This window comes from Canis lupus, chromosome 23 (assembly GCF_048164855.1).
Source record: "Canis lupus baileyi chromosome 23, mCanLup2.hap1, whole genome shotgun sequence".
Taxonomy (NCBI): Eukaryota; Metazoa; Chordata; class Mammalia; order Carnivora; family Canidae; genus Canis; species Canis lupus.
In genome coordinates this window covers 43324515-43347003 of record NC_132860.1, presented here as the reverse complement: position 1 = coordinate 43347003, position 22489 = coordinate 43324515, and the positions used below count along the sequence as shown (strand labels likewise).

Below are 22489 nucleotides of genomic sequence, written 5' to 3'. Positions count from 1 at the left end.
AAGAGCAGGGTTGTTGAAAGGATTCAATGTGATAGAATATACAAAATGTCTAGCTCACAATCCTACTTAATAAACAATCATTTTTCCTCATTATTTCTTCTAGAGCACAATTCACCAGGAGAGGAAGAGTGTGACCATTGTTTGAGATGTGGGAGAGAAGCAGATAAGGGAGACAAATGACAAAATAGAGAATGGGGGCAGCCCCGGTGTCTCAGCATTTTAGCGCCGCCTTCAGCCCAGGGCGGGATCCTGGAGACCGGACCCCTGCATGGAGGCTGCTTCTCCCGCTGCCTGTGTCACTGCCTCTCTCTATGTGTGTCTCATGAATAAATAAATAAAATCTTAAAAAAAAAAAATAGAGAATGGTGGTCCTAAAGGCAGGACATGTTTGAGGTAAGCCTTTCTGTTCTTTATAACATTTTCTTATATTGAGGAAGTTCTTGGAGGGCAGTGATTTATCTTGCTGTCTTTGATTCCCCAGCATCTGGCACAGGGCAGGCTCAGAGAGGCTCTGCTACAAGTGGTATGACCTGGGAAGTGGACTCTGATTTGACTATTTGCATGCAGGAAGTTTATTGGGGTGCATTTGTCAGCTTAATGGCTGCAGGGGGAGTGAAGAAAGAAGGGCCAGGCAGAGATCTCTGCCACCACTATGGGAGTTTTGGAGCTGAGATACCCTGCAGTTGTCTTTTTTTTTTTTTTTTAATTTTTATTTATTTATGATAGTCACAGAGAGAGAGAGAGAGAGAGAGGCAGAGACATAGTCAGAGGGAGAAGCAGGCTCCATGCACCGGGAGCCCGATGTGGGATTCGATCCCGGGTCTCCAGGATCGTGCCCTGGGCCAAAGGCAGGCGCCAAACCGCTGCGCTACCCAGGGATCCCCACCCTGCAGTTGTCTTAAATTGGGGCAAGGTGTTTGGGCTTTTTTACTCCCTGCCTTGATCAATCATACATGAGAGTTGAAATGGGGAAGGGTGCATGACTTGGGAGAGGTCCCTTTCTTCAGCTGAGGGAAATCTCAGGTGGAGTTTTAGCTGCAAGCTCTCAGTTGCTGTTATGGATAAAATTGTGTCCCTCCAGAAATTGTTGATGTCCTAACCCCTGATACTGTGGATGTGACCTTATTATGAAATAGGGTCTTCACAGAGTATCAAAATGATCAAGTTAAGATGTGATTATTAGGGTGGATCCTAATCCAATAAGACTGTGTCCTTATAAAAAGGGGGATATTTTGACACAGACATAGACATGTGTAAAGAGAAGGCAATGTGAAGGCCCAGTGAGATTGCCATCTGCAAACCAATAAATGCCTGGGGCTACCAGAAGCTAGGTGAGAAGCTAGGGCCAGATTTTTCCGTTACAGCCCTCAGGAGGAACTTGTCTGTACACACCTTGGTTTTGAATTTCCAGGCTTCAGAACTTTGAGATCATACATTTCTATTACTTATAAGCTGCCCAGTTTGTGTGCTTTGTTACAGCAGTCCTGGGAGACAAATAAATGAGTTGCCAATGCTCTAACAGCAGGACGGTGTGTGCCTGAGTTCTGAAGGGGGGTTGGGGGTGGTGGTGGTGGTGGTGGTGGTTATGGCATAGCACAGTGTTACTAACAGAACTCCATGATGTTTGTGGGGTGAAGGAGCCTTCATGTTTTAGCTTTGACCAATGTAGGGTCATGTTTCTCCCTGAAAGAATTCTACTAACTAGATAATGGACTGGTCTTTCCATCCAATTATATCCTCACACCTCAATACAATGAAATGCCCAGTCCTATAAGGCTAACTGTATCTAGAAACTGACAAAGGGACCTGCACGTGCTTAGAAAACACTCTGAATCTGAGGTGCCCTAGCAACCAGGTATATTTATGGAGTTGGGTCTCAAGGTGGGCTCAAACCGTTCTGGGGCTTATTACCGCTCTTGCATTGTCAGCTTGATGAGCCTGTTTAAGGAAATGAGATTTTAAAATATAACAACAGTCCTGGCTATGGAGAAGGAAGGAGGTATCAAAAAGTGACAATGAATTTTTATATCACAATATGGCTCAGAGTAAATGCTAATTTACTGAGCTGAGCAGTTCCGTCAGGATTAAAGAGAAATGGGCATGAGATTCACATAATTTTAGATTGATGTTTGCTGGTACTCTATGTGTTTCTGTATTACCTTTGGATATTGTCCAGCCTATCAGAGGCTGGGACTCTTTCTTACTCATTTCTGTAGTCTCAGCACCAAGCAGGATGAACAATTCTGGGAACTGAATACGTGTTTAGAGCTGCGGAGTCTATGAAATTGGCCTGTGTAATCCCCTGTCTTCTTCCTGCAAGTTGTGAGTGTTAGCCATATTCTTCTTCCATCAGTAGAACAGTAGGAGCAGAGAAATCCATGATCTCACTCATGCCAACAACCAAACTGTCATCAGAGTTTGCATTGCAAAATCTCTATTTCTGGTCAGAGGCAGGAAGAAAACAATCTGCTTTCTACTGAACTCCAGGTAAGTACTCAGGGCTTGAGGTTGAAAAAATGATTGTTGAATGGATATTGAAAGCATAAGTAAAGCCCTTCAGTCCTTACAAGTCTTTGTGTTTGGATTGTATATGATAAGTTTACGTCCATTATGGAAACCACACAGCTTATTGCAGAAAGGCCCCAGGCTCCATCCTTGCCTGAAAATCAATACTGAAGAATCATGATAAGCATGTAGTAGGTGCTCAGTAAATATCTTTGGCATGAAATTCCATGCTGCAAAACAGAAACAGGTTCCTACAGAGTCTATGAAAGTCTCCAATGAAACTTCTTTCAGGAGAGGACAGCCATCTCTTAGATGGTGCACTTCTCAGCTTGCCTGCCTGCCTGCCTGCCTGCGTCCCTCCCTCCCTTCCTTCCTTCCTTCCTTCCTTCCTTCCTTCCTTCCTTCCTTCCTTCCTTCCTCTGCTCTGTCTCTTTTTTGGTGAGCTCCCCACTCACTTCCCTGCTCTTTTACTTCTAATTTCTTCTTAGAAATCCAGAAATTCTTGGAATTTATTTGCAATGGAAGGAGGGGGCAGATGGTAGGGGTGATTGTGAGAGCCCAGTATCCCCTGCTTCAGGTGTGAAGAGTCTGAAGGTACCTCACACCACACAGTTCCCCTGATGTATTAGGCAGAAGCTGCTTCCAGTGGGACCTTGTCAGAGATCCCACCTTTGCTGGCCCTCTTTCTCTCCCCATTTTGTTACTCCCATTACCTTGCTAGTATTCAGGGGACACTGTCTTCATAATAAATTACTCAAACAAGGTGCGCCTGGGTGGCTCAGTTGGTTGAGTGTCTGCCTTTGGCTCAGGTCATGATCTCGGGGTCTTGGGATTGAGTCCTCATCGGGCTCCCTGTTCAGCGAGGCATCTGCTTCTTCCTCTATCTCTGCTTGTCTCCCCTGCTCATGCATAATCTTATAAGTCAATCAGTCAATCAATCCATCCATCCATCCTTAAAAAATAAATTATTCATACATGAATTCTCATCTCAGGGAAACCTAACTTAGGCTTTTCACATTATGAGGGGAGAAAAGCCTACTCTCTTGATTGAGGTCCATCTCTAAAACCTGCTCCATTTCTCTGCTCCCTTTCAAAGCAGAACTTCTCAAAGGAATCATGTAGTGCCTCTCCTTCTTCTCCATTTCTTTCCTCAGACTATTTTTTTTTTCCTCAGACTATTTTAATTAGGCTTCTTTACCAAACACTCCATAGAAACTGTTCTTTTCAGTATCACCAGTGACCTCTATCTGGCCAAATTCAATAGCTACCTCCTGTTCTCATTTTATAGGAATTCTCAGCAGTATATAACTCTTCTGACCCTTCTTATAGAGACACTCTCTTTTCTTGGCTTTCCTGATATCACAGTCCTAATTTTCTTTGTACCTCATAGGTCATTCCTTCCTAACCTTTGAACTTATTCCCTCTTCTCTGTTTGGCCTATTATATGTTGAAATACCTCATGGCTTAGATCTTAGACCACTTCTTTTATCTATTTATGCTTCTCCCTGTATGTGCTAAAAATTTGTGCCTCTCGCCCCAATTTCTCCATTGAATTTTAACTTCTATGCCCAACTGTCTATTAGACATCACCACTAGTATATATTTAATTAATGCATCTCAAACTATAACATCCAAGAGATAACTATCGTTTCTGTATGCCAACAACTTAATGAAAACTCGTGTTTCTTACCTACTCCTCCCAGTCTTGGTAAATATATCACTTTCCACTGTACTGCTTAAACTAGAGACAGAGCAGTTGTCCTCCATTTCTCTGCTCTGCCCTCTGTAGCACATCTAATTGATGAGACAGTCTCACTGACTATGCCCCTACACGATGTTCTTTATCTGAACTTCTCATCATCTCTGTTGCCACTACCAGTCCTAACTATCCTCTTTTATCATCTGGACTACTGAATTGATCAACTATCTGGTCCCTTACTTTCTGTCTACTCTTCTCCCCACCAGCCTAAACCATTCTTCAAACACATGAGATCACACCATTTACTTGCTTATAACTCTTCATGGCTTCTTTTTGCACTGAGGATGAAATCTAAAATCCTTGTTACAATTTACAATCCATGCTTACAGTTCCTATTCTTCCCTTTTCTTAAATTTGTCCATTTTAGACTTCTGTCTTTCCTAGCACATAACAGGCCTTAGAGTTTTGTGCTTGTGGTTTTCCTTCTGCCTACAGTACTTTGGTCCTAGGTCTTCATTTTTGCATGAGATAGATTTTTTTTTTTTTGTAGCTCAACTCAATTCCTATTCTTTTTTAAAATTTCTATTTTTCCAACTTTATTGAGGCAAAATTGACAAACATAATTTTTTGTATTTAAGGTGTACAATATGATGACTTTATATGCATATTCACTGTGGTGATTATCAAGATCAAGACAATACATTCATTATCTCACATGGTTACTCTTTTGCTGTTGTTATGTTTGTTTGTTTTTGTTGTTTATGGTAAGAACACTTAAGATCTATTCCTTTCAGCAGTTTTCAAATATACAACACAGTATTTATTTACTGTAGTCAGCATGTTGTACATTAGGGCCTCAGAATTTATTCTTATAACTGGAAGTTTGTAACTTTTATTTATTTTCTTTTTTAAAAAAGAATTTACTTATTTATTCATGAGAGACACAGAGAGAGAGGCAGAGACACAGGCAGAGAGAGAAGCAGGCTCCATGCAGGCAGCCCGATGTGGAACCCAATCCCAGGACTCCGGGATCACACCCCGAGCCAAAGGCAGACACTCAACCGCCAAGCCACCCAGGCGACCCAGTTTGTAGCTTTTAACCTGCGTTTCCAATTTCTCGATCTCCTGAGCCCCTCACAACTACCTGTCTATTTACTGTCTCTATGAAACTGGCTTTTTTTTTTTCCTTTGGTAGATTCCACATATATGCGATACCGTGTAGTATTTATCTTTCTTTGTCTGGCTTATCTCACTTAGCATAATGCCCTCCACTTTTACCCATGTTGTTGCAAGTGTTAGAATTTCCTTTTTTCCTGTGGCTAAATAATATTCCATTTTACCCATTCTTTTATCCATTTTTTTCTTTATCCACTCATCTGTCAAAGGGCACTAAGGTTGTTTCCATATTTTGGCTATTATGACTAATGCTGCAATAAACATGGAAGTGCGGATAATCTCCTTGGGATACTGATTTCATTTCCTTCAGATATATACCCAGGAGTGGGATTGCTAGATTATATGGTTGTTCTATTTTTAATTTTTTAAAGAATCATCATAGGGATCCCTGGGTGGCGCAGCGGTTTGGCGCCTGCCTTTGGCCCAGGGCGCGATCCTGGAGACCCAGGATCGAATCCCACATCCGGCTCCCGGTGCATGGAGCCTGCTTCTCCCTCTGCCTATGTCTCTGCCTCTCTCTCTCTCTCTCTGTGACTATCATAAATAAATAAATAAAAATTAAAAAAAAAAAAAAAAAAAGAATCATCATATTGTTTTTCCGTAATGACTGTAACAATTTACATTCCCAGCAGCAGTGTGTAAGGGTACCTCATTCCCTACATCCTTGTCAACATTGGCTATTGCTTGTCTTTTTTATGATAGCTATAATGATAGGTGTGAATTAATATCTTATGTGGTTTTGATTTGGATTTCCCTGATAATTAGTGATGTTGAACACCTCTTCATATACCTATTGGCTATCTATATGTCTTCTTTGAGAAAATGTCTGTTTGGGTTCTTTGCCCACTTAAAATGGATTATGTGCAGGGTGCTTGGGTGGTTCAGTCAGTTGAGTGTCTTCAGCTCAGGTCTTGATCTTGGGGCCCTGGAATGGAACCCCATGCTGAGCGAGATGTCTGCTTCTCTGTCTCCCTCTCTCTTCTCCTTGCCCCACTTGTGCTCGCTCTCTCTCAAATAAATACAAAAATATATATTAAAAAATAAAATGGATTATTTGCTTTTTTCCTATTGAGTTGTATGAGTTCTTTTTTTAAGAGGAAGGGAGAGACAAACAGGGGGAGAAAGAATCTTAAGCAGGCCCCATGCCTGATGGGGGGCTAGACTTGGGGTTTCATCACAACCTGAGATGAAATGAAGAGTCAGATGCTTCACAACTAAGCCACTCAGGTATCTCTGAGTTCTTTTTTTTAATTAAGTTTTTATTTAAATACCACTTAGTTAACAAGCATACAGTATAATATTAGTTTCAGGTATAGAATTCACTGATTGAACACTTCTATATAACACACTCGGTGCTCATCACAACAAGCATTTTTAATTCTCCTAATCCCCATGATTTGTTTAGCTCATCCCACCCCCAGTAACCATCAGTTTGTTCTCTCTAGTTAAGAGTCTATTTCTTGTTTGTCTCTCTTTTTTTCTTCTATGTTCTTTTCTTTTGTTTTTTTAAATTCCACATATGAATGTAATCATATATACTTGTCTTTCTTTGATTGACTTATTTTGCTTAGTATTATACTCTCTAGCTCTATCCATATCATTGCAAATGGCGAAATTTCATTCTTTTATGGATGAATAATATTCCATTATATATATATCACCTCTTTGATGGTAGTATTTTTGATTTGGTAGTATTGACATTTTATCTATATTAACTCTTCCAATCCAAGAATACAAGATAAACTTCTATTTACTTGTGTCTTCAGTTTCTTTCCTCAGTGTCTTACAGTTCTTAGGGTATGAGTCTTTTACCTCTATGGTTAAATTATTCATAAGTATTTTATTATTTTTGATGGTATTGTAAATGTGACTACTTTTCTGAATTTCTCTTTCAGATAGTTCATTGTTAGTCTATAGAAACATAATTGATTTTTGTATGTTAATTTCACATCCTGCAACTTTATTGAATTATTAGTTCTAATGGGTTTTATTTGGGGGTGGAGTCTTTAGGGCTTCCTGTATGGGATCATATCATCTGAAAATAGATAATTTTATTTTTTTCCTTCCAATTTGGATGCCTTTTATTTCTTTTCTTTGTGCAATTTCTGTGTTTAGAACTTCCAGTACTCTGTTGAAGAGAAGTGGCAAGAGTGGGCATCCTTGTCTATTTCTGATCTTAGAGGAAAGATTTTTAACTTCTCACCAGAGAGTATGATGTTAACTATGGGACTGTCGTATATGGTTTCCATTATGGTGAGGAATGTTCCTTCTATAACTAATTTGTTGATAGCTTTTATCATGAAAAAATGTTCAATGTAGTCAAATGCTTTTTTTTTTTTTTGGTCAAATGCATCTAAATCATGATCATATGATTTTTATCCTTGATTTTGTTAATGTGGCAAATCACATTTATTGATTTGCATATGTTGAACCACCCTTGAATCCCACTTGATCATGATGTATTATCCTTCTAATATGCTCTTGAAGCTCTTGCATTTGGTTTCTTAGCATTTTGTTGAGGATTTTTACAAATATGTTTATTAGGGATATTGGCTTGTGATTTTCTTTTCTTCTAGTATTCTTGTCTGATTTTGTTATAAAGGTAATGCTGATCTCATAAAAAGAGCATGGAAGTATTCCTTCCTCTTTAATTTTTTGAGAGAGGATTAGTGTTAATTCTCCTTTAAATGTTTGGTAGAATTCATCAGTGAAGGCATCTGGCCCTGGATTTTTATTTGTTGGGAGAGTTTTGATTACTGGTTCAATCTTCTTGCTAGTTATTGATCTGTTCAGATTTTCTATTACTTCATGATTCAATCTTGTTAGATTGTATGTCCCTAGGAAATTATCCACTTCTTTAAATTAGGTAATTTTTTGGCATTAATTTTTTACAGTGGTATCTTATAACCCTTTGTGTTTCTGTGGTATCAGTTGTAATGTCTCCTCTTTTGCTTATAATTTTATTAATTTGATTCATCTTTATTTATTTCTTAGTCTACCTAAAAGTGTATCATATTTGTTTATCTTTAATAAAAACCTGGGTGGCTCAGTTGGTTAAGGATCCAGTTCTTGGTTTCAGCTCAGGTCATGATATCTGGGTTGTGAGATCAAGCCTGGGATTTCTCTCCCTCACCCTGCCCTACCTCTCTCTCTCTCAAATAAATACATCTTTTAAAAAACAAGCAAACTTATTTTCCTTGATCTTTTCTATTGTATTTCTAGTCTTTATTTAATTTGTTTCTCCTCTAATCTTAAATTTTTCCCCTTTTGTTAACTTTGGTCTTAGTTTGTTTTTTCTAGCTCTTTGAGGTGTAAAATTAGATTATCTGAGATTCTTTTTTCTTAATGTAAGCATTTATTACTGTAAATTTTCATTTTAGAACTACTTTTGCTTCACTCCATAAATTTTAGTATGGGGCTTCCATTTTTGTCTGTCTCAAGTTATTTTTGATGTCCCTTATGATTTCTTTTTAGGCCCATTGTTGTTCGGAAGCATGCTGTTTGATTTCCACATTATTTGCAATCTTTCTAGCTTTCTTTCTGTTATTGATTTCTAATGCTGTTATTGATTTCTAATTTCTAATGCTACAGTGCGGTCACAAAGAATGCTTGATGTGAATTCGGTCTTCATAAAATTAAGACTTGTTTTGTGACCTGGAGAATGTTTTGGGTGTGCTTGAGAAGAGTGTGTATTTTGCTACTATTGGTTGGGATGTTCTCTATGTCTGTTAGGTCCACTTGGTTTATGTATTATTCAAGTCTTCTCTTCCCTTGTTGATTTTTCTGTCTGGACACTACCTATTGTTGAAAATGTGGTGTTGAAGTCCCCTACTATTACTGCATTGCTATTTCTGCCTTCAGATCTGTTTAATATCTTAAGGTGCTATGATATTGGATGTGTATATACTTATATTTGTAATATACACTCGATGGATTGACCACATTGTCATTATATAGTAAAATTTGTCTCCTGTTACAGCTTTTGAATTAAAGCCTGTTTTGTCTGATATAACTGTAACTATGCATGCTCTCTTTTGGTTTCTATTTGAACAAAATATATTTTTCCATCTCTTCACTTTCAGCCTATAAATATCCTTAAAGCTTAAGCAAGTCTTTTGTAGGCAGCATATAGTTAGGTCTTTTATTTTTATTTTTTATTTTAACCATTAAACTATTCTATGTCTTTTAATTGGAGATTTTAAATAATTTATATTTAAGGTAGTTACTGGTAGTAAGTACTTACTATCACCATTTTATTAATTGTTTTCTGATTGTTTGTAGTTCCTTTGATCTTTTCTTCCTCTTTAGCTATCTTTTTTTTTTAAAGATTTTATTTATTTATTCATGAGAGACACAGAGAGAGAGAGAGAGAGAGACAGAGACAGAGACACTGGCAGAGAGAGAGAGAAGCAGGCTCCATGCAGGGAGTCTGGCATGGGATTCGATCCTGGGACTCCAGAATCACACCCTGAGCCGAAGGCAGGTGCTTAACCACTGAGCCACCCAGGGATCCCCTCTTTAGCTATCTTTATATATTGATGATTTTGTTTTCATTAGTGGTCTGCTTTTATTCTTTTTTCTTTTTTTGTTTGTGTATCTAATATAGACTTCATAGGTATCATAAGGCTTTAGTAGTATATATATACATTTTAAATATTTTATTCATTTGTTCATGATAGACACACACACACACACACACACACACACAGAGGGGCAAAGACACAGGCAGAGGGAGAAGCAGGATTCATGCAGGGAGCCCAACGTGGGACTGGATCCCGAGTCTCCAGGATCACGCCCTGGGCCAACGGCAGGCGCCAAACCGCTGAGCCACCCAGGGATTCCTTTAGTAGTATATTTTATAGTCATGAGCTATTTTAAGCTGATAACAGCTTAACTTCAAGTACATTCAAAAGTTCTATGCATTTATTTTCCCCACTCCCCACATTTATGTTGCTGGTGTCACAATTTAAGTCTTTTAATATTGTATGTCCATAAACAAAATATAGCAGTTTTAGTTTTTTTAGCCAGTGTCATTTAACTTATATGCTAGAGTTCCAAGTGTTTTTTTACACATCATCATTGCAGTACTCTAGAGTATTTTGAATTTCACTATTTACCTTTACCAGCGAATTTTGTACTTTCATATGTTTTATCTTAATAATTACCATCCTTTCATTTCAGCTTAAAGAAATTTTAGTATTTCTTGTCAAGCAGGTCCAGTAGCAATTAATTTCCTCAACTTTGTCTTGGAAAGTCATTTTTCCTCTTTTGTTTTTAAAGAACAACCTTGCTGGGTAGAGTATTGTAGGTTGGCAGGTTTTTCTTTGAGCATTTTGAGTATATTTTCCTACTCTCTCAGCCTGTAAGATTTCCACTAAGTAATCTGCAGATAGCCTTACTGGGGTTCCTTTGTACACAAGAAGTTGTTTTTCCTCTTACTGCTTTCAAAATTGTCTTAGTCTTTGATTTTTTAGTTTAATTATGATGTATCTCAGCGAAGATCTCTTTGGGTTGAATAGTTTTGGGGAATTGCTGAACTTCCTGTATCTAGAAGGCTGTATCTCTCCCCAGTTTATTTAAAGTAAGTTTTCTGTCCTTTTCTCCCTCTTCTCCATCTGGGACTTCCATTATGCAAATATAATTTGTTTTGATAGTGTCCCATAATCCATAAAGGCTTTCTTCACTCTTTTTCTTTCTTATTTCCTTTTCCTCCTCTGACTGGGCAATTTCAAGATATCTTTCTTCAAGTTTGCAGAGATTTTCTTCTGTTTGATTGAGTCTACTGTTGAAGCTCTCTATTGCATTTTTAGTTTCATTTATTAAATTCCTCATGTCCAGAATTTCTGTTTAGTTCTTTTAAATAGTTTTTCTTTATTTTGAAATTTTGGCTTTGTTCATACATTGTTTTCCTGAGTTCATTGAATTGTCTATCTGTATTCTCTTGAATCTCACTGAGCTTCCCACCTGGGAACTGGGGTCTCTGTCTTTGGGGCTTTCTGCAGTGACTCAGGCTCTGGGGGAAAGCTGCAGTACTAGTGTGGACCCTAGAATGCAGTGTAGTGGTGGCTTAGGCCTATAGCAGTGTGCAGAGCAGCAGCAACTTGGCCCTAGTGATATTGGCCAGAGCCTTAACTCAGGACTCAAATGGTGAGGCCCAGAGCAGCAGCAGCACAGGACATTGATGCTGGGCCAAGCATCAACTCAGGTCCCAGGAAAGTGAACACAAAACTGGAATAGCACACCTCAGTGAGAGTGGGTTAATGCCACAACTTAAGACCCAGTGAATTGGGCACAGAGCACCAGCAAAGCAGCATAGTCCTTATGACAGAGGTTCAAAGCAGCAGCCATGGGGTGGGGTACAAGGCAATGGCAGCTTTACCTGGTGATGATGTGTCAAAGCTGTAATTCAGAAAGCATGGTAGGGCACTGAACTGCAGCAGTGCAGCCTGGTGATGCTGTGTCAAAGCCGTGACTTAGGACCCAGGAGGTAGTCATAGAATAGTAGCAGAATGGCCCCAACATTGGCCCATTGAAGCCTTATGTCAGGACTCAGAGGACGGGGCAGAGCAGTGGCAGCTTGGACCTAGTTTTGGCAGGTTAAAGCCTTGACCTAGAATTCAAAAAGTAGGCTGCTGAGCAGTGGCAGTTCTGGTCCTGTAGATAGTGAGGTATTATGGTGTTCTGATTTGGTAAGTGGTTCACTATAGCAACCAGAGTCTCTGAGAGTAGGTTTCACTGTAGCTATAACTCCATCCCTGAGAGGAGGACCCCCGGTGGCTCCATCAGCTAGATCTGCATTGGTGAAAACTGTGGGGCTCCTCAGTAGCAAAGGCTACAAGTTACAAGTGTTCACAGTGGTGATGTGGCTTGTTGTGTTTCTCCTGTTCTCCTTTTCCTTTTGGGGTTAAGTCTTCCAGAGGAAATCCTTCTGGGCACTGGGCTGCTCTGGACTCAGGGCTGGGGTGATGCAGATAAAATGTTTTCTATGCTTGTCTGTGCAGCCATCTTTAGTTTTTGAGCTTTGCAGGATTTCTGTTGCTGCTTCATTGTAGTCCAGAGCTTTCTCAAAGCTACTTTTGTCAGTTTGTGGTTTATTTATTGTTGTGTTTTGTTTTGTTTTGTTTTGTTTTGTTTTGTTTTGTTTTGTTTTGTTTTTGTAGGGGAGACAAGAATTGGGGCCTCCTAGCCCATCATCTTGCTGATGTTTTTTCAGAACTAGATCTTCTCAGACCTGACCCAAATAGGTGTGGGAAACATTGACCTCAGTAAAATATCTCTAGATTGAGAGACAGCTGAGGGACACATGAGCACTACATCCAAGCAACTTCCATCAACAGTCTAAAGAGTTGAGAGACATTCTAGTCAACTTAGAATGAACTTCTGATTTCATTCTGAAACTCAGAGATTGGTTTCTATTATATGGAGTTCTCTAAACTGTGATCTCTTCAAGTCAGCTTGAGACTAGACTCCATTCTATTGTCAAATGGATCTGTTAATCATTTTTTTTGTTAATCATTTTTTAAAGATTAATTGATTGATTGATTTAAGAGAGAGAGAGAGAAAGAGTGTGAGGGAGGGGCAGAGGGAGAAAGAGTCTCTAGCAGATTCTTTGCTGAGCACAGAGCCTGACCTGAGGCTCGATCTCACAACCCTTAGATCACAACCTGTGCCAAAATGGATCCTCAACTAATTGTACCACTCAGGTACCCCTAAATCTGTTATAATTTCTTGTGAGGTTCTGGAGAGCAGGAACTATACGTCACTTACTTGGACAACTGGCATACCTTTTGGCATCTCTTCATAAGATACTCAACAAATGTTTGCTTAATGATGTAATGGTCAGTGAGGATTGTACCTTACTATTAGCTTTGAAATTTAGGCAACTTTCAAAATCACTCTGAGCCTAGTTTTCTTTATGCCTACCAGATAGGACTTTAGTAAAGAGCAATTAAGAGAGTGAATATGAAAGCCCAAAGCAAATGCATGCTTGATACACAGGAGGCATTACAGGTTTCTTTATTTTTTCTCTTCCTTCGTCCGTCTCTCTTATCAATCCCCCCTTCCTACTATAGATTTACCTATGATGGCAAGCCCAACACTAAGCACAGTCCCTATATTCTTTTTGTCTTTCTTTATTCCTCCCTCAAATTCTCTCTTCTTTCTCAACTTTTTCTCTCTTAGCCTCTTTCTTTATTATGTCTTCTCTCCCTTTTCTATCCTTCCCTTCTATTCAACATTCAGCCCAACCTGTACTTTTCTCTTCTGTCTTTCTTAAAGTTTAGCATGAATATCTAGTCTCTCTAGCCTACCAAAAAGTCATTAATGAAGGGTTCTCTTTAGTCACACTAAATACTTGTTCTCAAACTGTCTGCAGAAAAAAGACCCTCTATGGAGCTTGCTTTCTGCTCCCTATTGAGACAAAAGAGCTTCCCAAGCCCATGCAACCCAAGTGCTGAAATATTAATAGGAAAAGACAGCAAGTCAAGGGCATGGCAGTTTGGGTGCGAGATCAGCAGGTCTTCTGGAGTTCTCTTCTGTGTGGAGCCTGCGGGAGAGCTGACATTCAGCCTGCCTCCACACGGAGATGCAGATGGCTGCAAAGCTTATTTCAGTGAGCATACAAGGAAGGGGGTGGGAGAGACTGGCAGAACAGAGCCACAATTCCTATCCATGGCATCAAGATGCCAAGATCTGAGGACAATTAAAAATGGATAACTTGAGGGAAACTCATAGGGAGACAGTTTGAGCCTTATTAAAATGCATTGAAAACTTTTTTTAAAGGAGGAAAAAATATTCTGATTTGTTTTTGAGTTTTAAAAAATAAACATCCCTCAAGATTGGCCTCTTCTAAATAGGGTTGGGAGGGGTATGACTATGTAAAAATAAATCCAATCGGACCTCCCACAGTATTTTCCTTAAAAAAAAATGCCAATAAATTTGTAATACTGCCAAGTTCCAAAAGAACAGATTGAAATACCCAAGATTAAATATTCAATTTTTTTCCCCATTGAAGTGGCATTTTAATTTCCTTCCCTGGAATACCCTGGTTGGAGGGAGAGAGAGTCACTGTCTTTAGATATTTCTTGTTTTCATTTTCTTTTGAGTGGTGGGTTCTAGTTGAAAGAGGTATAAATACTTATGTAGATTATTTAGAAATCACTTTGGGATTCCCCAGTAGAATCCCCAAATGGGGAGAACGTCCGTATGTGAAGATGACAAAACTATTAGCTAAAGTAATTTATTATTTTCTGATAATGCATTCAGGGCCAGGCAAAGCCCATCTACTCAGTTTAATTGATACTTTATAAATGAGACTTGCATTTATAAAAATATGCTATTCTTTTATTGTTGGACCTTTCTTCACTTTATAAAGTTCACTAGCTCATCTTCATAGTATAGTGCTTAAAAGCTTAAGCTTTAGATCTAGATTTCATTTTGGGTCCTATGCCATCCATCACTTACTGTTGAGTGACTCTGGGAAAATTACTTCATTGCTTTGAGCCTTGGCATATTCATCCATAGGATTGGGATGTTAATACTTGCCCTTTGAGGTCTTTGTGAGAATGACAAGAGACTCAGCTTATAAAGCATTGAGCACAGTGTCTGGCACATATGCGAGGAGTCAGTATTTGTTAACTAGTATCATTTCTGTTGCCTGAAGAGTTTTTATTGCACTGACACAATAACTTCTCATGTTTTCATAGCACTTTGCAAATTTCAAAGTATTTCCACTTACATTATGTCATGCATCCTGTGAAGATACTAGGGTAAAAATAACCTAACCCTATTTAACATATTATATTTAGGCTCCCAGAGTCATCCAGTTAGAAAGCATTGGGTCAGTATTTGAACCTGAGTGCTTTTTGAGCCCATTGCTACATCTATGAAATATTAAAATACATTTAGAATTTAGTGAGTCCTTATAATATTTCAGGCACTGTTCTAAGTGATTTTACATGAATAAGCTCATTTGATTCTCACAATGTAATGATTTAGGTACTATTAATTTCCTGTTTTACAGATGAGAAAACTGATGTTTGAACATTAACATCTGGTCTCTTAGCATAAAAGCTAGCTTTTAGGTAAAGACACTCAGACTACCTTACATATGCTTGAATTTTCAGCTGTGTAATCTTGGATAAAATCACTGAATATCTCTATATTCTTGTCTGAAATTGGGAATAATTTAAGCCCACTTCCTAGAGTTGTGAGGATAAAATAAAATATTTGAGTGTCCTTTGGAAAAGTAATATTCATGTATTAATTATTATAATATGGTAAAAAGTCATTTATGTGGATATGTGTAGCTGAAATAACCACCAATGATCTGGGTATAATTATTTTTTAGTTTCTAAAATGTTGTGTGGCAATATGTAGACACAGATAAGGGAAAGGAGCTCAGTAGGAGCACGTCAGCCTAATCATCATAATTATAAGAACTATGGTTTCTTCAAGAAATGGACTAAACTAGCAATTTTTCACAGCTCAGATAAGCTGATTTTCTAAACCTGAATTATCTACAGCCAAATCTGTGTTGGTGCTGGTTCTTCCAGCTTATAGTTTCTGAACTGGGGTGGCCAGTGAATTCCAGACAATAACCTTTGGATTAGAAGTTAAATCTAAATTCATGGAAGGCTTTTTAATATTTGTGCAGATAGCCTGTTTGGACTCTGCAACTCCAATTGATTTTGGCTGTTCATTCTTCACCTCGAAGTTTACTTAATATAATTGTTTGAGGAATGGTGACTGAGTCAACATCTGTGTGGACAGACCTAGGAGCCTCTTCACCAGTGTTGCTTACCTTAGTATTAAAAAAAAAATCAATGCTAAATTGAAAGACAAGACAATGAGACACTGTACTGTCTTCTTGAAGCAGGTTTCCAGACTCATAGGATATCATGTCTTCCTAAGTGGAATATCATTGGTAAACCCTGGATATGGGAGCACCCAATAATGACAGTTCTCACTCGTCTCCCTTTGTCTGTATTCCCCTCACAGCCTAGCACAGAGCAGTACAAATGGGAGGGGCTTGAGGATGTGATGCTAACTTCCCATTACCCCAGTGTGAGGGAGTGGAATGGCCAAAGCTCTGCAACCTGGCACCTTGGTGGGACTCCTGACTTTAGCACATATTGACATTGCAGACTTGAGTAAGTTCTTCAAGCTTCCTGACACTGTTTTCTTCATCTGTAAAATTAGTTAATTAGGTTAATATTAGATGCAGTTTTGGATTGAGGATAATGAAGATGATATACATAAAAGTGAATATACTATATAAAATAATATAATCATTACTTTTTCTGTGAGTTCTTAACCATTTACCCTCTTCTCTCACAATATGAAGTTCTAAATCAGAGGCTTTCAGGCAAAGGGTCATGGGAGGTGGGGTGTTTCTTAAACGTGAGGTGCTTTATACTCATTGTTTTGTTTTGTCCTCATATAGTTCTGTGTGATAGATATGCTATTATTGTCACTTTCCAAATAAGAAAATGAGTCCACAGAGAGGTTAAGTCACATGTCTAAAATGCTCCATTTAGTAGGTAAAATATTCAGAATTTGAATCCCGTGTTCTTTATTGAATAAAATACTGGATTTGGAGCCAAGTGACTTTTGTTTAAATAAGTAGGGCAGGGGCACCTGGATGGCTCAGTGTTTGAGCATCTGCCTTTGGCTAGGTCATGATCCCAGTTTGATCTCAGGGGTCCTGGGATCAAGTTCTGTGTAGGGCTCCCTGTAGGGAACCTGCTTCTCTCCCTGCCTAGGTCTCTGCCTCTCTTTCTGTGTGTCTCATGAATAAATAAATACAATCTTTAAAAATAAATAAATAAAATAAAATAAAGGGACGCCTGGATGGCTCAGCGGTTGAGCATCTGCCTTTTGCTTAGGGCGTGATCCCAGAGTCCCAAGATTGAGTCCCACGTCGGCCTCCCTGCATGGAGCCTGCTTCTCCCTCTGCCTGTGTCTCTGCCTCTCTCTCTCTGTGTCTCTCATGAATAAATAAATAAAATCTTAAAAAAAAAATCAGTAGGGCTAATAATGTTAACTATGCCTTTATCATATACCAGGTCAGTGCTAAGCAATTTTAGGAACCAACTTGTTACATCTGCAATAACATAATGCTCCTTTTACAGGTGAGTAAACTGTGAGGTTACCTGGCCTGGTTCAGGTCAGCAAGTAAGCAGCAGTCAGGATTTGGCCTGAGGCAACCTAGTTTCAGAATCTCAGTTCTCTTTTCTGTGCGGTATTATTTGGAGCTAGATTCACCTTTGCCACTCTCAAGCATGACACTTCTCTGCTCTGGGCCTCAGCTTGTTAATTGATAAAATGAGGAAGTTGTTTAGATAAACCATAAAATCCCTTCCATAGTCTATGCAATAGAGTGAATCAATGTTGTCATAATAAAAATCACATAAGGGCATGTCCTGCAGGTCAGATCCATCCTCACCACTGAATCATGATGTGGGACTGCTCGGTTAGTAATAAGGACTGTGTGCCTTTTCCTGTTTTTGTGAGCTGTTGACATGGAGCTGAGGTTTATTGGATTCCGGAGAAATATGTTACCTCTACAGTAGGACTTTTCTGTCCTCTGAGGTGATTCCTCATTCTTCTGGTAATTTTCTTCCCAAACTTGAACTTTCTCTCTCTCGAGTCAGAATCAAAATATATGTGGCAAAGGCATGGGTTATGATAAGGTTGTGATAGTCACCAGGAATGGCCTCATTTTAGCTTAGAACAAATGAAGTTTCCTCAGTTACTTTGGTTTCCTTTTTTCCATTGGAGGACTAGCCCTGCAGAATGCCAGTTGAAAACTTCTAAGCTGAATATCAGGTACAGTCTTTATTCTCTGGTGTTTTGATTTCAGTCTCCTCTCGTAGAAATTCAATTAATGCATTTTCAAAACAGTACAAGGAAAACTCAGCCATGGAATATGTAGGGAATTCCCAGTGAGGGATTTCTGCTTCTCTACGAAGGACCCATTCTCTCTCACTTAATTCTGTTTATAGAACAGACCCTTTGGAGAATATAGTGAAAGCTACACACCATTTTCCTAGCAAAAAGCACATTCCCATACACACAGAATTTCACATAGAGATTCAGGAGTTCACAAGCACCTCAAACTTGTCCATGGTCAATTGTTCCAGCTAGTTACCCTCTTCTCTAGGGCATCGATTTCTTTTTTGGTTCTTTCTTTCAGCCTCTTTTTCCCTCATTCATTTTCTTGACTCTTTTTCTCACCACTGAGTGCAGTAATAGCATCTCAGATGTGGAAGGGACTTCAAAGTCAATGGATTGGCTCCTCACTAGTTTCAAATGACCAACCAGCTCAGATCATACCTCTCCAGTGATAAGGAATTTACCCCATACTGGTGACTACTCATTAAATTTTAAAAATGAATTAATAACTACATAATTCAATTAGAAGCGTTCACATTTTCTTGAGCAGAATTCCACTTGCCTGTGTAGTGGATGCTGTTGGGCCCAGTCTAGATCCCTTTTACCTCACTCCCCACACTCATTTTCCCTAGCTGCTGTGAGGGTTGGCTGGTTACCATTTGTAGCTGTTCTCTCCCTAGAGAAGTACCATTGGCTAAATGTAAGCTGCAATTGGCTGTGTGCTCCCCTGCACACCTACTGCAAACTGTAGACAGATAGACTGGCAAAGATGTTTGAGAGGCTGGGCCACTTGCCTCAGGGTAGGATTGCTTCTGTGGTGCAGTTTGTGTTTCAGAATGTGCTTATGGAATCAGATCCATAAGCTGTGATTACATTCTTGCTTAGCAATTGTCCTATTCCTGTCCCTGCTGTTCCCTTGCTCTTTTCTTAAGAGCACTCCTATTTTTGCTCTTGGGCTCTGCTTCTGGACCTGAGGTAGTTTGTATTGCAAATGGTCCTGGGATGGGATTCTGGAGTTGATTCCCTCACTGGTTGGATGGCAATGAGGACCCCTGTCACTAGTGATAAGTGAGGTCTTGATAGTCTCTGCCATCAGTAGCAGTGCACTTGCTAAGACATTCACCTAAGTTGAACTGGGGTTGGGATAGATGTGGAAAAGTTGTTTTACCTGGTGCATTGTATTGGGCATTTAAGATGTGCAGGGAAAAATTAATCCAAAGACTTTGGAATTAGGTAGCTGTTCTTACCATCATCAGTTTACTCAGAAAATGATAGTCTCAGATGTAGCTATCAATAGTTTAAAGCTAAGTGAGAAGCAGGGAATTTTGTTGGAAGTTTTAAAAAAGAACAGAACCTTATCTCCAATAGCTAGAGGAGAAGCACAGCTGAAGGTCAGGAATAAAACTTACTCAGAAGAGGGAAGAACTTCTTAGAGGCCTGAAATCTCAGCTGAGGCAAGTCTTCTATGCCAAAATCATAGCCCTCATAAGGAATGAGTGACGCTGTGAGACGTAGGATGGGGATCGCTGGTAAGATGCGCTTAAGAACCCAGAATTGCCAGATTCCCTGGAACTCTCTGAGCTGGCAGAAGTAGCTTCTAGAGACAGAGTGCTACCAACCTTGCCCCCTTGCTTGAAGACTGAGAGGTTTCAAAGGAGGCAGGAGCTTTACAAGACAACTTGGGATCTGTCCTATCTCCTCTGGTCCCAGATGCATACTTAAGGTCAAATTGCAGTGGAACTTAACCATCCTACTGAGACAGAACAGGAATGTGTCCAATAATAGCTGCAGAACTGGTATACATGTACTGGCAGGAACTGGAGAGTATCTGTGAGTGAACTGATACTAGATCATGGGGAGTAGAATATAAAACTAGATAAGAGGGAGTATCTGTATTGGGGGCAATCTCTTGTGACATAGGATTTAGTACCTTGGCAAGGACCCGGAGTGCTGGGATGGCTTGCAAAATCTTGGAAATAAACAGTACATGACTATGGCATCCACAGCTTTTCCCTCATGCTATACTATCCAGAAGATTACAGCTTAGAGGAGTAATGAAAATAAGTTCCTGCTGTCACAGCTCAAGTACCAGCTTTGAGAAGACACCATGCAAAGATGGAGTGCTACCAGTATATACCTTAAACCATAAAGCATTATAAGATATTATGTTCCCAGTTGGTAGCATATATGGGCCTGAGAATCAAAGAGTAGAAGTAGAAATAGGTACCATTCATTTTGATTCCTCGTAAGCCACTTATGGAATTTTTGCAAACCTTTTCTGTAAAATTAGGCTCTGTGGGTATAGAGGTCGTAGGTTGCAGAGGGTATTGTTGCTACCAGGAGACATAGTAAGAATACTACTAACCTAAAATTATGGCTGCCATGTGGTCATCTTGGGATCCTCAAGCTAGTTGACCATCAGCCAAAGAAAGGAGTCACTATAGTGGCAGAGGTATTTAACCCTGATTATCATGAAGTGGTAGGATTGCTCATACATAACGAAGGCAAGGAACATATTTCTCCTTGCCTTCCTCATACTTCTAACATAGAGATAATCCACTTAAGCATCTCTTGCACTTTCATGCCCACTTGTATGAACTTCTAACATATTCCTCATACTTCTAACATAGAGATAATCCACTTAAGCATCTCTTGTACTTTCATGCCCACTTGTAATTTCAAATTGACACATAGAGCAACCATTGTCTAATAAGAGCATAGACCTCTAGGGATGAGAATTTGTGGTAATCCATCACACAAGCCACTTAGACTAGAAATATGGCCCAAGGAGAAGGAAATCTAACACATACATTAGAAGTTAGGGATGATGAGTATCAGTTATGCCTCAGCAGCGGTGGCAGTAGCAGGGGATATAGTTCATCCTAATTCACTATCTTCCTATAAGTTCTCCAAGAAATTGAGACATGTGAGAATTCTAGAAGCCATACTCAGAAGGAGTGAAGTTATGTAGGAAACAAATGGATCTAAGTGCTATAAGCAGTAAACTGAAGTGGATGCTGTTGGGGCCTTGCCCAGATGTTTTGAATCAACAAGGGTGCCCATAACCCATCCACTGGGAGTGTTAGCTGGAAATAGATCACAGCTATCCCCTTCTTTGGAGAATTGCTTTAGACTAACATGGAACACTTCACCTTGGAGGCTATCCCTCCTTTTCTCTTTTGGGGCAAAGGTCTGACTGGCATAGTCATACAAAGGCCATCCTACTTGCTACAAGGTGGGGCTAAGTTTGTAGTGCAATTTTTTCTCCAGAACTTCCCTGTGACAATGAAGCTAGTCTCTAGATGAGACCATTTGGCTTTTCTCCCTTCACTCACCTCTTCTCCTGAGAACACTTCCTGAATGAATCACTTGAAAATTTAGGGAACTCTAACACACCCAATAGCTTTCATTCCTTATTTCTTTTGTGTCCATGGTTCTTTGTACAACACAATGGCTGAAAGATAAGGGAAAAGAATAAAGCATGTTATGGTAATGACAAACTAAGTTCTGTCTTTTCAGTTTTACATACTCCAAAACTTAGGCCTCTTGACACCCACTTCAAAGTTAATTTTCTCACTAGTCTCTGAGGACAATCCTGGATTAATTCCAGGATGGTTTAAAGAGGGATAGCTAAGAAACTGCTAGAGTATGTCATCACATTTCATATTTTGAAGGTTTCTTTCTATTAGGCATTGTTCTGCTCTGACCACTTAGAATGGTTACTGTTATCCCAGTCTCATTGCCCATACTTGAGTTCCTGCTTTGCTGTCCTTCCTGGTAGTGAAGTTCTTAAAAGACTTTGCCTCTTCATAGTTAAACTCTACTACGATTTATAGTTTTGGCCCAGAGGGAGGTTTATATGACTTGGAAGGACTGGGGAAAGATTAGGAGGGCTGGGGTTGGATTTCAGAACACACTGATGTTGAGGAGTAAAAGGGAAGCCACTACCTTTGGTCTCAGCTGCCAGCATCGTGGAAGTGGGTGATTATCAGGTGTTTGCCAGAAAGCATTTGGAAATATGCTGTACTGTCCATGCCCCTATGCCTGCACATAGCTGAATACAATGACTTCATTTCTTATGTTTTATAAATCTTGTACAAGTAAAGGAAATCTACTGAGAGGGAGGTCACAGGATATGATAAATGGAAGTGGACACCACAGCCTTTCTCAAGAATGCTGAGTTGGACGCTTAGCTGGATAATCTGTAGGGAGGAA

General features: G+C 39.4%; 1 pseudogene; it reads left to right on the top strand.

Annotated features, from left to right (window-relative positions):
* LOC140615148 (keratin, type II cytoskeletal 8 pseudogene) overlaps positions 1-22489 on the top strand; it is a 133489-nt pseudogene that overhangs the window by 17365 nt on the left and 93635 nt on the right.